Source organism: Rhipicephalus microplus, chromosome X, assembly GCF_043290135.1.
Source record: "Rhipicephalus microplus isolate Deutch F79 chromosome X, USDA_Rmic, whole genome shotgun sequence".
Lineage (NCBI taxonomy): Eukaryota > Metazoa > Arthropoda > Arachnida > Ixodida > Ixodidae > Rhipicephalus > Rhipicephalus microplus.
The window spans coordinates 318,639,195-318,654,405 of NC_134710.1; positions in this window are offsets into that span (position 1 = coordinate 318,639,195).

The window sequence follows — 15,211 nt, forward strand, 5'->3', positions numbered from 1 at the left end:
AGCTATCAATCTATGCGAAACACAGATAAAAAATAGGTGCTTCAATAGTGTTGGAGGGCCCCTTTAAGATTACAGATAATGTCACACATGTACGTTCCGAATACATCACTCGAAAAATATATCGCATCAAACCTAGAACAATACATTACCACAAAACTACAAAAAAGTAAAAAGGACTAAAAAAACATATTAGGAGACAAATTTTTGAGTGCCGTACAGAGGTTACGCGATACCTAGTGGAGCAAAACTTCAGCAAGGGTACTGTTGAAGAAATTGATTGGTGACAAGATAACCTTCTCCGGTAGACTATTCCAATCATAGAATGTTCTTGGAAAAAAAGGAATGCTTGTATATGTTAATGCGACAGCTATATTTTCTCACCTTCAGAGAGTAATCACGATGGGCTGACCGGTATGTAAGATCGAGAATATATTTCCTTTCTAATGCCTGTTACCTCAATAAAAATTTTGTGAAATAGCTTTAGGCGTATGTATTTTCATTCATCTTGCAAAGTCAGCCATCCAAGATCGGCTCTTATGTCAGAAGAGCTTATTGAAAAGTGATAGTTTGAGGAAAAAAAAAAACATGCTGCACGCTTCTGAATGCGTTCTAATTGGATAATGAAGTCTTTCTTTGTACCTGGGTCCCATGCGGAGCACCCGTATTGTAAAATAGTGCGCACATTTGAAAAGTAAAGAGTTTTTTTCAACTTAAGAGGATATTTCTTGAAGTTCCCCTTTGAGAAGTTGAGAACACGACCAGCCTTGGCTGCTACATAGTTAATGTGGTCATTTCATTAAAATTCATTCTTATACAAAACACCTAAATATTTATAATTGGATACAATCGACAGGTTTTCACCATCAAGACAACACATACCATCAAAAGTGTGATGTTTGTTAGTAAACTGGATGACTTCACACTTGGCAAAATTCAGCCTCATATTTCACTTATTACACCATAGTAGTATCGCATCAAGGTCACTTTGTACCTGGATACTGTAACTCTGGGAAATAATTTCAATGTAGAAATAAGATCCATATGTCTGCCTCTATCAATAACATGTAATCGACATCACCATAAGGCGCCATTCTTACAGTCTAAAGAGCCTATGTATTATTAACGTCGTATGCACTTCTCTTTTAGACAAAAACTAGACGTCGCAAATGATGTCGCATAATGTGCTCCCAACATCAAATGCATCGCAGAACTTTCTGTCTTTTAAAACTGCTTTAGTTGACATTTGAATGATAATTTGAGTTTAGAATGATAAATACATACTACCACGTAAAATCTAGAAAGTGCTCGAACATAAACAAACACGTAATGTTTGAGTGTTACACTTACATGTGCATACACTTACATGCATACACTTACATGTGCAAGGATATTAAGTACATCAACGACCATAATATTAACATGCATGGCATTAGCGCTGCCGTACACGATAGCGCGAAATCATGCAGTCTGAAGGTGCTTTTAAGTGAGAAGCACTTTGTACAAACCACATAAAAAATAAAAAAGATTAAGCGAGAAATAGACAGAGATGGAAAAAGAAGAAATACGAAGACAAATAGAAAGGGCAAGAAAAAAATAGGCGAAATACAGACAAAAAAACTGTAAAAAAAGAAAGAGAGGAGGAAAGGAAGCTCAAGAGAAACAAAGGAGACTTCCCAGCTTCGCACTTTCTTCAGGCTTGCTGCGTGTGCTAGATACCTCCACTCCCACTGCAGTCTGGCTCTTAGCTGTTGTGCTATACTTATAGAAAGCATCAACATCGTAAGGCTGGCCCTAAATTTGTCGTCTGACAGCAATTCGGCAAACCTCATCAAGCCACGGTGGTCTAGCAGTTAAAGTACTCGGCTGCTGATCGGTCGCGGGTTTGAATCCTGGCTGCAGCGGCTGCATTTCTGTTGGAGGCGGAATTGCTGTAGGCACGTGTGCTCAGATTTGGGTGCACGTTAAAGAACTCCAGGTAGTCGAAATTTCCAGAGCCCTCCACTATGGCGTCTCTCATAATCATATCATGGTTTTGGGACGTTAAACCTCACATATCAATCAATCAATAAAAAATGACACTGAAAGTGAAGGCAATAATAGCTTGGTGTGCGAGTCTCAAAGTATGGATGGCACATGCAGCAACTGTCTTATTTAGGTTTCATAGTTATGAACTTCTTTTAGTAAGCTTCCCCGTAACACAACTGTGTAATATGCGGAATCAAATTAATGGGCTCAATTGACTAATTGCTTTACAATGGAGCATGCTACCTGGGGCCTGTACTATCTCTTACTGAACATTATCGATATGCCCATCTCTACTGCTGTTCCATTCATATTTGAGAATAAACTTCTTTAAAGTGAGCAAAAGTTGCAATGATACTGGATCAATTACTATATATTTTTAATTTCCTCATTGTTTGAGGAGTAGTAACTTCTATAGAAAAAACCAGGCAAGGCACAAAGTAAACTTAAATGAACATGTTTAAGAGCTGAATTTTATCGTGATACCTCAAAGTAGTTTGAAAACTGCAAAGCGCAGGGGAAATTCACCTTAAAAAGTAAAAGCACCACATACCACTTGAAAGGAGAAAGAGACTATCGTATTTACTTGAAAATAGTTTGAGCAAGGATATACGTACACTCCTATATAATAATGTACAGTCAAAAAAACTTTTAAAATATTAAATGTAGGTCGACCCACATCATTTGAGAAGAGAACGAATTTTGGAACATGACACCTCTTTATTTACATTAAGCACACACCAAATCCATAAAGTGTCAGATTCCAGCAAGCAAAAGCATGGCCTTCTTTCTATTTGAAGATGGAAACGATGAGATACTGCACGCTCTTAAGGGGGTGCTACAACACTTTTCAGAGTAATTATCAAATGGTTTCATTAAAGGAGCCTATTGTTTTATGAACCAACTGCCACAAATAAAATCCGTCACGTACGAGTAGAGTTCGAGGGACTCGCTGCATGCTTTAACCCTTTGCAAGTTCATCAATATTTTTCACATAACCGAAATTATGCCAGAGGAATTCGTAAATAGCGTGCTTAGAAATAGTATGAAGCAAGTTTCACCAAAATATGACCATTAGTTTTTAAGAAAAAAGTAAGACGTATGTGTCCCATTCACCCATGAAGTGTCCTTGAAAAAGTGGGACAACACCTGTCTTATTGTCTCAAGAGGCCACCTAGCTGTAATCCTTTTGCCGAATTTCTTGAATGAAAAGGCATGATGCAAGCAGCTCACTAGGTTTGGGCGTTTCGAGCTTACAAGCGTAATGCATGCACTGGGCACTTAGGATCACATCTGCCAAGCTTTGCGATGCTACAGATAGAGAAAAGATGTGAAATTTCAAAGTGAATGCCACTTGCCTTTCTTATCACCCGTGTGTGCCGCATACTGGATGGAGTGACTTACAACAAGGAATGGTTATGCTCTTACGTCGCTCCATTAAGTTGACATTGGTGTTCCGAAGTCGTTCATCATACACCACCGTTCACTCTTAATCAGGTCCTGATTAAATGCTGGCTATAGCTAGAAAACCAGACAAAAATATTTAATTTTCTGACTATACAGAGCTCTTGAAGCGGACCAGATTAAGAAGTTTGTACGGGACATTGCGAGAATTATTCTTGGTGACAAGTCACACGGGGTACGTACAAGTCCTTGAAATCCTTGAAAACTGTTGAACTTGAAAAACTTGTTTTCAAGGGCCTTGAATGTCCTGGAATTTTCACCCACCCTTGAAAATCCTTGAATTTCCTGAGCAGTGCACTCCCATATTGACATTGCAATCTTCTTAATGTGGTAGATCACCCTCAACATGACAAACTCTCCAGTTCATAAACAGTACTTTGGTGTGAGTGCACATGATTCTGTTTTGCAAAACTGTACTGAGAAAAAACTCAGTTTAGGCATACCAATGAATGCTATCTCAAATATTTTTTGAATCTCAATACCTCTTATAAGCGGTTATTGCGTGTTGTGTTCTTGAGAACCTATCAAGACTTGATGTTTTTGTTATTACTTAATGATGTCCATTTACTCAAATGCAATGAAAAACAAGCCATTTTTGAAGATTTTATAGAAAAAAATTTCAAGTTTGCATGGCCCTTTTAGACCTTGAAAAACTTGCAAGAAATCCTGGAAAGTCCTGGAACCCTTCATGTGTAATTTGTTTATTCTGTTGTTGAGTATAATGACTGAAAGCCAAGAGAAATTATAAAACCCACAAATAAAATGTAAGCTTGTTTTTACTTTAATTCTAATGGCCACTCCCATAGTCACCTAGAAGGCGGGGGTGCAAAGCCAGCCCCACACATTGACATAATAGAGAGGGGGCCATGTGACTCGGGCAGGGGGGGGGGGTAGTGATGAACCTTCGTCCCCTCCGATAGGGAAACCTGTGCATGCCTAGGCTCACTAAAGATCTCGTGTAATGTCATTACAACTTTCGTTTCCCTTTCTACAGAGATACGTCAAAGCTGGATGCATTTGCTATGGGCTTAGATCGGGAGAATAAGCTTTTACGTAGACTTTGGAAGTGAAATAAAATAATAACGTCTGCCCAGAATCAGAGCAAGAAAACCATTGTCACAAACATCGACACTTTCTGCAAGACAGTGGAACATAACTGATTGATTGATTTGTGGGGTTTAACGTCCCAAAACCACTAAATCATTATGAGAGACGCCGTAGTGGAGGGCTCCGAAAATTTCGACCACCTGGGGTTCTTTGACGTGCACCCAAATCTGAGTACACGGGCCTACAACATTTCTGCCTCCATCGGAAATAAAGCCGCCACAACCGGGATTCGATCCCACAACCAGCGGATCAGCAGCCGAGTACCTTAGCCACTTGTAACATAACTGAGGGCGGGTATGTGCGAATGGTATGCGGGTATGTGCCACATGTGATCACTTCATATCTACCCAGGAACGTCAAGAACAGACATAGGTAATTTTAACGCGTAAGCATTAGGAAAAAGCTGACATTGGGAGCGTTGCTCCGACAAATGCAGAGAATAAATGTTGGCGTTCCAAGCAGAAACCGAACCTCCACATTCTGTGTGGCAATCAAGTATTTTACCACAGAGCCGTGCCAGGTCTCGGAACTACTTTTCAAATAGACCATAATGTTCGTGAAACATCAATTGTGGTTGAAGTGCTGGCTCTCCACTTATATAAATGTTACATAAGTACCTCTATTATACAGCTCTCACATTGGGTAAACGTCAATTGTAGTAAGGGGCAATCCGGTGAAGTTGATTTAGGTAGCAGTGTCCAGTGCTTTACATCAGCTTACCACTTTTAGTGTTGCTAATATCCATGTTGCTGTAGGCATCGTTATGCAACTGTAAATGACTAGTTATATAAAACATTTGCAGCTACCTGTGCGTGCATTGATACTTATCTTTAGCACCACTTCATTACGTTTCACTCAATAAAAAAATTACAACACAGTAATCTTCCATGCTCATGCTTCACATAACATGGATTCCCAATGTACGTGGGACTTCCTGAATTTTTATTCAAATGCGTGACTTACCTTTGATGTGATCAAGAGCACCCGCACGGGCATGCGACGGCTGTGGTAACGATGGAACTTACGATGCCCAAATAAACCAACAGCTGTGAACTTTTGAGTGTACAGTGCAATAATTAGGAAATTTGGCATCATTTATAGAGAGCAGAAGGAGCGATTACTAGCAGACTTTCAAAATTGTAAATTCCAGGCTAGTTGCTGTCTTATGTTTGAATGGTACGTTCTTAGGAGCCTGAACTACCAATCATCATTTTCTAGCCATGTAGAAAAAATGTTGCAAAGCCCCTTTAAAAAGCAAAATATTTAAGATTTACGTATTCTGTCCAGAACTATCTTGCTGGCGTGGGCTCATCGTCGTCAGAGGTGCTTCTATGCTTACCACTGTCCAAATGCGTTGTGTATGTGCTTACGAGTCGTTGGGCAGCTACTCTGCACCCGTTTAGTTCTTTAACACTATCTGATGTTTGAGACAAAAGAATCACATAGAGCAATCATGACTCTGTGTACAACACCATTTTATTTCTGACAACTTTATCCATCGACAAAAGATCTATGCCGAGTGCAGTTGTGGTGTCCGAGTCGAAACTGCAGTTGGCAGCAATCACCGTGACCTAACATTTTTGTAAGTTCTTATTGCATTTTCTTGTTTTTATTTTGTTGGAGTGCAAGTTTACTGCAAGCATATATAGTAGGTACGCTAGTGTTACTTTATCAGCTAGTACTGTTCCAGACTTTGATCACTCATATAGGTCGATGGCTATTAATGGACATTTGTGAAAAGGAAAAAAGTCAACCTACACCATATTTACTCGCATAAATTGAGCACTTTTTTGCGTGAATTTAGGGCTTAAAAGTGAGGGTGCCCAAATTAAACAGAAATTTTGTGAACGCATGCGATATATATACTGTTGCGCATGCCTGGAAAGAAAATGAAGATGGGTGAACGTGCGGGCTGCACCGATCTGCAGCGAAAGAGAGAAGACCGGGAGCTGTGATCAGCAACCTGTTGACGGCTCTGGCGCTTCTCTTCGCAACCAAATAAACGGCCCCTTCAGCCGTGTACGTCCTGGTCCTCTTCGTGCGTAACAGATTGGTGTAGGTGCTGGGTAAGACGACCCCAACAACGAGAGCTTCACTACCAGGACTTCGCCGCAGCCGCCCCCTTGCCGGACTCCCGCCTGCGCTCACCGTAATGGCCCAAAACCTCCCATCTATCGCTTCAAGGCCAACTCGGATGGGTTTCGTGCTATACTACCGAGTCCCATCAACCTTCGGAGGAAAATCGGGAGAAGATGTCGACGCATGGCTCGTCCAGTACAAGCCAGTCAGCAAGTAATGACTGGGATACCACCGCTCAGCTCACCAACGTGGTCTTTTGCCTTATAGATACTACGCTTGTGTGGTACGAAAACCATAACGACACGCTGACGACATCGAGGACGCTTTTGTTGCAGAGCTAAAAGCGTGTTTCGGCGACTTGAGCATCAAAAGGAAGCAGGTTGAGCAGACATTGTCTCAATGTGCGTAGCTGCCAGGTGCGACATGCACCACATGTATAGAGAATGTGCTGAAGATCTGCAAGGTGGTTCTGCTCTGATGTCAGAAGACGAAGTCGGACATCTGCTGAAAGGCATAGTCGAGGATGTCTATAATTTTCTCATCGAAAAAGAGCCCCTGCGCTCAGTGTCCTATGTCATTCAGCATTGCCGAACTTTCTAACAGCTCAAAATGCGCAGGATTGCTCCAATGTTCGGCCGGCTCACAAATGTTACAACGGTTGCCAGCATCGGCACGAGCTCCTGCCCAGACCTGTCTTCGCCAATTCGACAGATTGTTCGCGAAGACCTTTCTCGCTATGGAGAGCAGACACATTCAGCAGTCGATCACCATTCTGTATACGACCAACATTTGGTATATGCGTCACGTGAGGCTGTGACTGCGCAGCCACCTTCTACGACCACTTGGCAATTGATGGTTTGTGCATGTAACGAGCTCGTATATGGCGAGACAGAGCTCTACACGAAACGCTCATGTTTGTGGGAAAAGAACCAAAACCTTTTATACAAAACTACAGCACATCGCGTCTTTCTTGAAGCTCACTTCATTGACATCCTATAGCATTTCACTGCATGTGTTCATTTTTTATGCAGGCTGCAGTTTGTGTGCCTAAAAAATTAACAAGAACAGTTGAAAGAAAAGCAGTGCATGTAAATTTTCACTTGTTCTTGCAATTCATATAAATGTGTAAAAACAGAAAATGCCTCAAAATTGGAATTCAGAAATATTTGGGGTAATATGCTGCTCACGAAATAAAAAAATAACTGGTTGAATCTGTTCCAAAATACATGTGCTTCAGAAAATATAAAATTGCTTTAAGCCTTTGTTTCCCATAGTCAATCCACAATTCGGTTGTACAATTAAATAATTTTTTGTGTATAAGTAATAAAAATACTTAGAAAAATTGAATGAGGCTGCGACTGCGCCGCCACCTTCTACGACCTTGTTGGCAATTGATGGTTTGTGCATGTAACGAGCTCGTATATGGTGAGACAGAGCTCTACACGAAACGCTCGTGTTTGTGGGAAAAGAACCACGATGACTTAACCTTCATCGGGACAATAACGAGGCCGCTTCTGCATGAACAAAATCAATGTATTTACAGAGGATGATAAAACTATAATGGTAGTAAGGAAATAGAGCAAGTGCTAAGAGTGCTAAAGAAAAGCCAATGATCAAACAAAGCAAAGAATGAGTTCACCGGGGGCTGCGCGGTGGTCAAGTCCCGCGAAAGGGTTGAACGGCTGAACAACGTTGAGTCAAGGCACTCGATGCTTGGGTAGCGCGATAGCTATGCTGCCAGCCGCGGTCAGCAATCCTGCTCACCACCGGGTCGTCGACCTTGAACACGCATGTCTCCTGCCACATTGCTCACGAATGCTGGCTGAAGCTCACTGTGGTAGACACGTGGCTCGCCTGGCGGGAAGGTCCTGGCGACGTTTCAACCACGCCAGGCCCGAGGTGGTCGAAAGGCTGGTTTGGCCACAGTTGCTTCAACTGCTGGTTTGGCCCCGGTTGGGAGCCTGCTGCTACCTTGAGTCCGGAACCCAACAGGTCCCTGCTCCTGCGCCCTTGTTCTTCGATCGCCAGCCACGTCTGCCTATCTTCTTCCCCTACTTTCTCGGTTTCGTCCCATCGCGTCTCGCACCACCGCGTGCCCCGATTCCGCACATCATCTTCCTCGATGGTCTCAGAGGCGCGCAGTTCATGTCCCCATACTTCACTGTTCACTTGGCCCCTCACTTATCACTCATGCCCCTCCCCCGAGAAATGTTTTTTTTTTTCCTAAATAAAACTTTGCGGGTACGTTTTAGTCACATTGATCACTTGTCCACACGAGAACATTGCACTGCAATGGTGAACACAAGTCCACAAGAAGTCCACAAAGAATGTTCGAATATACACAGGCAAGCGAAAATTGGAATACTTCCGTGCAAGGTTATGTTACAATCTACTGATGAAGTCGGCTACTACATTCTCTGAGCTTCTAATATGTCTAGTAACAAAGAATCTTTTTGTATTTTTTTTCTCTATTTCTGGGGATATCGAAGAATACATTATTATAAGCACCTAAGATCTTGTGGGGCTGAATTTGTCGCTCTTCCTCTAATCCCTCGGCTGTAGGTATTGCTTTCACGCCAACACTTCGGGCAACCTTGCAAGTTGATAGAGGTTTGTCTGCTTTGTCCTCTTCCATGACCACGAAAGATGCTGGCTGAGAGGTTCTTTGCAGCTGCCGGTTTTCGTAGTGCTTTAACGTATTTATGTGGAACAGTTTGTTATCATGTCCCAGTGCCAATAAATAGCCGTGGTTACCCTTTTTCCCAGCGACTCTAAATGGCCCTTTCCACTGCATTAGTAACTTGTTTTTCGTGGTAGGAAGTAAGATCAAGATCTCTAATTTTGAGCTGACGGTTCTTGTTCCCCCGATCGTAGTATCTCTTTTGAATTCTCTTTGCTTGTGACAGGTTCTCATTGGCTACTTGCAACGTCTTCTCAAGACGATCTCGAAGATCCAAGACGTAGCCATATGTTGTTTTCATTTCGCCCTGATGTGTTCTCATGCCCACATCTCTTTCAATATGCTGAGAGGGCCTTGAACGCATCTTCCATAAATAAGTTCGAAGGGCGAGAACCCATGCTGGTTTGAGGTACCTCTCTACACGCAAACAGGGGTGGTATCAGCAGCCAATCACATGATTTTGGATCTTCTTGGCATAGTTTACACAGCATCTGTTTCAGCGGGCCATTGAATCTTTCCACCATCTTGTTGCACATGGGGTGGTAGGGTGTCGAATTCAGACGCTTGATGGTCAGCAAGTCGTTGACATCTCTCATCAACTCGGACGTGAAGCAGGATACCCGATCGCATAGAATCTCACGGGGAAATCCAGTGCGCAAGGACATTTATTTCTACAGGCCCTCTGTCAGTCGCCGAATCAATAGCGGGCAGAGCCACTGCATCCGAGTAGCGGGTAGCGAAGTCAACCATCGTCAGTATGTATCAGTTACCTCTGTTAGGAACTGGTTTCAAGGGACCGATAATGTCTACTGCTAGTCGCTAGAATGGATTATCAATCAGTGGCATTTGACCCAGTGGTGCCTTGCCTACTTTACTTTTTGGAAACGTTCTTCGGCATGTATCACATGATCGAACATAGCGTTTACTTCTTCCTGTATTTCAGGCCATTAGAACGATCCCAAGACACGATCAGTACGTTTGATGCCTTGATGCCCCGACATCAGACTTTCGTGAACCATCTCAAGCACTTGGCTATGCAGTTTACTGGAGACGACCAGCTGCTTCACCATTTTGTTAGAGGATAACCGGTAATGGCGGTAGATTATCCTCTTTTTTGCGGTATACGAATACCATGTTGATCCTCTTCCAAAATAAACTTGTCCGACTTTGTCGCTGCAGGTATCCAAGGTCTTATCTTCAGCTTGCGCAGCTTTCAGCTCCTCTCTCGTCATTTTCAGTGTCGACCTTGTGTGTTGCTGAGTTTGGCTAGAAGCTTGCACTCTTGATGCCACTCAGGAAGGGCTTCCTATGTTGGCCTTTTTTATACTTCACACGGGCCAGGCTGTCTGACTTAAACTTCACTGCCGCTAGTCTCTCTTCCCATGTTGAATCTGGGTCATGGGCCTGACGTAATCCGGGCACATTTCCCATGATGATGTCGCACAATGGAGACCTTATGCATTTTACGATACATACGCCTGAAAAGTAGGGTGAAAAATTTCCACCACTGCTTCTGGAATCATAATTTTGCTTCCGTTCGCAAACAACGTAGTCGTGGTTCGCGTAAGTGCTTCGTCTGGCACAAGAGAATGACGCACAATCATCGTGTCACTTCCCGTATCTCGCAATACTGATACTATCTTTCCAAGCATGATGCCTTGCAAACACTGGAATTGGTCGCTTGGTCATCTTTGGTCTCATATTCACTGCGCTAGCTTTACAATCTTCATTCTGGTTGTCATCTACCTCGTCAACTTCCTTACAGTTCTGGTTTGGCGACCATATACATGACGTTTTCCGTGTGGTGGCGGTTTTATTGGTGCACGCTTGACTGTCGTGCTCGGGTTTGTGACAAAACCTACAGAATGATTGCCTTTTCCGAGATCGGCATTTTGCAGCTATGTGGCCGGACTTGTCACACACAAAACATCGAGTGGGAACGTTTGATGTCGTGTTTGCGCCTTTTCCTGCCGAGGTATTCTCCTTTTTTTCCCAGAAAACCAGCAAGTTTGTCTGTCGTTGAGCTTCCAAGAAGTTGTCGGCGGCTTCCGCCATCTCTTCCACCTTGCGGCAGTTTTTCTCTCGTAGAAATAGTGCCACTTTATCATGACAGCTGTTCCTAAACTGTTCCGCTACTACGAGGTTCCGAACGGCTGAGTACTCTTTTTCTATCTTTGACATCTCGACCCATTTGTCAAAGAAACTTGATAGCCTCGCGGCGCACTGCCCGCCCATTTCATTTTCTTGTGATTTGCTGTGCCGGAATTTGGAATTTTTCACAGTAGCCCTGCGCGGTGAACCGAAATCTTCGCAAGAGCGCCAGCTTGGTTTTGTTATAATCGAGTGCCTCTACTGGAGACAGACGACCGAAGACTTCTTGAGCGTTTCTCCACTCAAACACTAACTTAGGGCCGTGGCCCACTTGTCTTTTGGCCAATCTTGGCCGGTAGCAATATTCTCAAATCTCTTCAGGTACGCGTCTAAGTCATCCCAATTCTCATTGAACGCAGGCATAAAATTGTGAGGATTGACGTTAGACGATGCCCGAACTTGTTGGCCTTCGTCAGCCACCACTGACTCCCTCACGTCTTGAGCCTGAGCAAGTTGCAGACGCAACTGTAAAGTCCTCTGAGATTCCGCTTCAAGTTTCCGTTCTAACTCCATCTTCTCTTTGATGGCTTCGCGATCTGCTGCCCTATTGTCTCGAGCTCGAGCCTTCCGTTCTACCCAAGCATTTAGCTCAGCTCCTTCTAGCCCCATACGCAATGCCAGTTTCACTATATCCGAACTCATCTTTGATCGGTCTTTTTATACTCTTAACAAATTGTAATAACTCATGTGACTAATAATGCAATAAACGGCTTTGTCCTGTCGCCTTGAACGCCAATGTAACGAGCTTGTATATGGCTAGACAGAGCTCTACACGAAGCGCTTGTGTTTGTTGAAAAAGAACCACGATGCCTTAACCATCACCGGGACAATAACGAGGCCGCTTCTGCATGAACAAAATCGATGTATTTACAGATGATGATAAAGCTATAATGGTAGTAAGGAAATAGAGCAAGTGCTAAGAATGCTAAAGAAAAGTCAATGATCAAACGAAGCAAAGAATGAGTTCACTGGGAGCAGCGAGATGGTCAAGTCCCGGGAAAGGGTTGAACGGCTCAATGACACTGAGTGAAGGCACTCGATGCTTGGGTAGCGCGGTAGCTGCGCTGCCAGCCGCAGTCAGCAACGCTGCTCACCACCGGGTCGTCGACCTTGAACGCGCATGGCTCCTGCCACATTGCTCACGAATGCTGGGTGAGGGTCACTGTGGTAGACGTGTGGCTTGCCTGGCAGGAACGTCCTGGCGACATTTCAACCACGCCAAGCCCGACCGAGGTGGTCGGAAGGCTGGTTCAGCCACAGGTGCGTGGACGGCTGGTTTGGCTCCGGGTGGGAGCCAGAACCCGACAGGTCTCTGCTCCCGCGCCCTAGTTCTTCGATCCCCAGCCGTATTTGCCTATCTACTCCTTCTTTCTCGGTTTCATCCCACCGCGTGCCCCGATTCCGCACATCGTCTTCCTCGATGGTCTCAGAGGTGCACAGTTCAAACGCATCCCCCGCACTTCACTGTTCACTTGGCCCCTCACATACGGCCACTTATCATAGTGCAGCAGCTGTGAAGTACAGCGCACCCCTACAGCCAAGGAGAACACCACGCTTGCCAGCTCCTCGCCATGACCGGCACCCTAAGCGTCCACCTTCTTTGCGACGCTTGATCTATCCCTATGATATACGGGACGAACCAACCCACTACGCCAGTGAAGACAATGTTCGATTCATCGATGGACAGTGTTTTGACCTCTCACAGTTTGCTACTCCTGCGGTGTCCCACGACATATTTCGCGATTTTGCATCCGTAAACGTGTAGCCCCATAGCATGGACACCCACCACACTTTGCTCGACCTTCCAAACGACTTCGGGACGACCCGTGAGCAACGTACTATGACCCACCACAACACTTTACTTGAACGTCTGATCGACCGCACGACAACCCAAGGGCAACACACCTGCTGCCTCGAGACGACTACTGGACACTAAGCCTCCGGAATCACTCCCCTATATCTGACAGGAACTTGACGCCTCCACTGCCTTGTGTTCCCCGTTCTCCCTCACCGCGGCATCGTAACACGTCTCTTGCCACAGGAAAACTCGCAAGCGCGGTCGATGAAGGTTAAGCCTCCGGAGATGTGCTAATATCAGAAATACCTCCTGTGTTGATGCTCAAAAACAAACTGCCTGTTTTTGTTGACGATGTGCCTGTGATGGCTTTGGTGGACACGGGGGCAACAATTTCTGTCATGAGCACGTGATTTAAAGGAGCACTGACATCAAATTTATTCATGCCAAGTTTTTTGCGACAGCAAGTAGCTATAGACCCCGTAGCAGTGATTCGTGACCTAAAACGCAACTGAGGAATGTATAACTATCACTTTTATTGATTTATAACACTGGTATCTAGCACTATTCAAAACGACCGAAAATCCCACAATTTTCAGCGCTGGGAGCACCAGCAGTGGCGCTAACTCACGGTCACCTCCAGACCACGCCACAGCTGACCACTTGTTTACAGAAAAAAGTGACGTCAGGCTCAGCTGCTCCGCAAACATTTCGTCTACTAGGCTGACACACTCAGTCATGCCTTGTCACCTGCGTTGCTGTCGTCGCCCTTCAAAGTGTCGACTCTGGTTCAATATGATAGTCTGCAGCTTAGAATCCCCACGATTCGCGACGTCGCGAATCATTTTTGCTTGGATCGACTTTTTGCAGAAGTGATTCCAAAATGGATGCCATTCCAAGCAGCACTGCAGAGGTGCCCGAGGATGCACGCTTCAGCCATGTTCGCTCGTGTGTCTCAGCTAGTATATTGGTGTGTTCTGGCGTGCAAAGCATTCAGGTATACGCAGGGGGGTCAATGCAATATAGCTATCACAAACGAGCATCAGCGGAGAAATCCTGCTTGCCAGGTTTTTTTTTTTTGCACCTCCAGATGGCCCCACCTATTCAGCCTCTTGCGGTTAACGCAGTGTTACTATTCTAACGTGGACACAAAGTCTACAGTTGAACTAAAATTCAACGCTACCTGCGTGTTATTTGTAAGCAATGATATCTGACTATACACAGTTCCACTTTTGATAGCTTGTGGTCGTGTTGATGTGTAACACATACGTGATATTAAAAAACACCCTTATTGCGCCTTTTTTGTGCTTCAAACTCAACGACTGCAACTCACGTGCAACTCACGATTCCCCGACTTGCTGACCGACAAGTTTAATCATGCTCTTTTCTTTTGCCATTCTTTTAAAAGTAGTTTCTATCTTGATAACTTTACGAAATCATTCAAACCAGTGCGATGAAAATCAGACGCGACGAGCAAGTGCGTTTCTGCGCCACGTTAAGAACACTCGGATCGTACGCGTCATCGCTACTAGGGCATCGTCACTCAGGATGGTATTTGTGGAATTTACCACACCGAACACGTAGCACTAGTGTCGATGTTGCAGAGCAGTCTATTTTCCGTTTTTTTTCCCTTAGCTTTTCCAAGCTGTTCGACATCGAATTGAAATAACTTCCACGCGACAGATGTCGTTCAAATTTGGCCAAGAAGACCTTTGTATACCAAGCGATCGAATGATGGGCTCATGCCAATCTTGAAATTTGATGTCAGTGCTCCTTTAAAGATACCTTGGGACAGAAGATTTTATTTGAGTGGAATCAAGTTTCGAAGTTTTGCGGAGTGAGTGGTGAGCCACTGCAGCCTGTTGGCGTGTGTTGAGGTAATGTGTTTCTTGGAGGCTACATTATCCCAACGA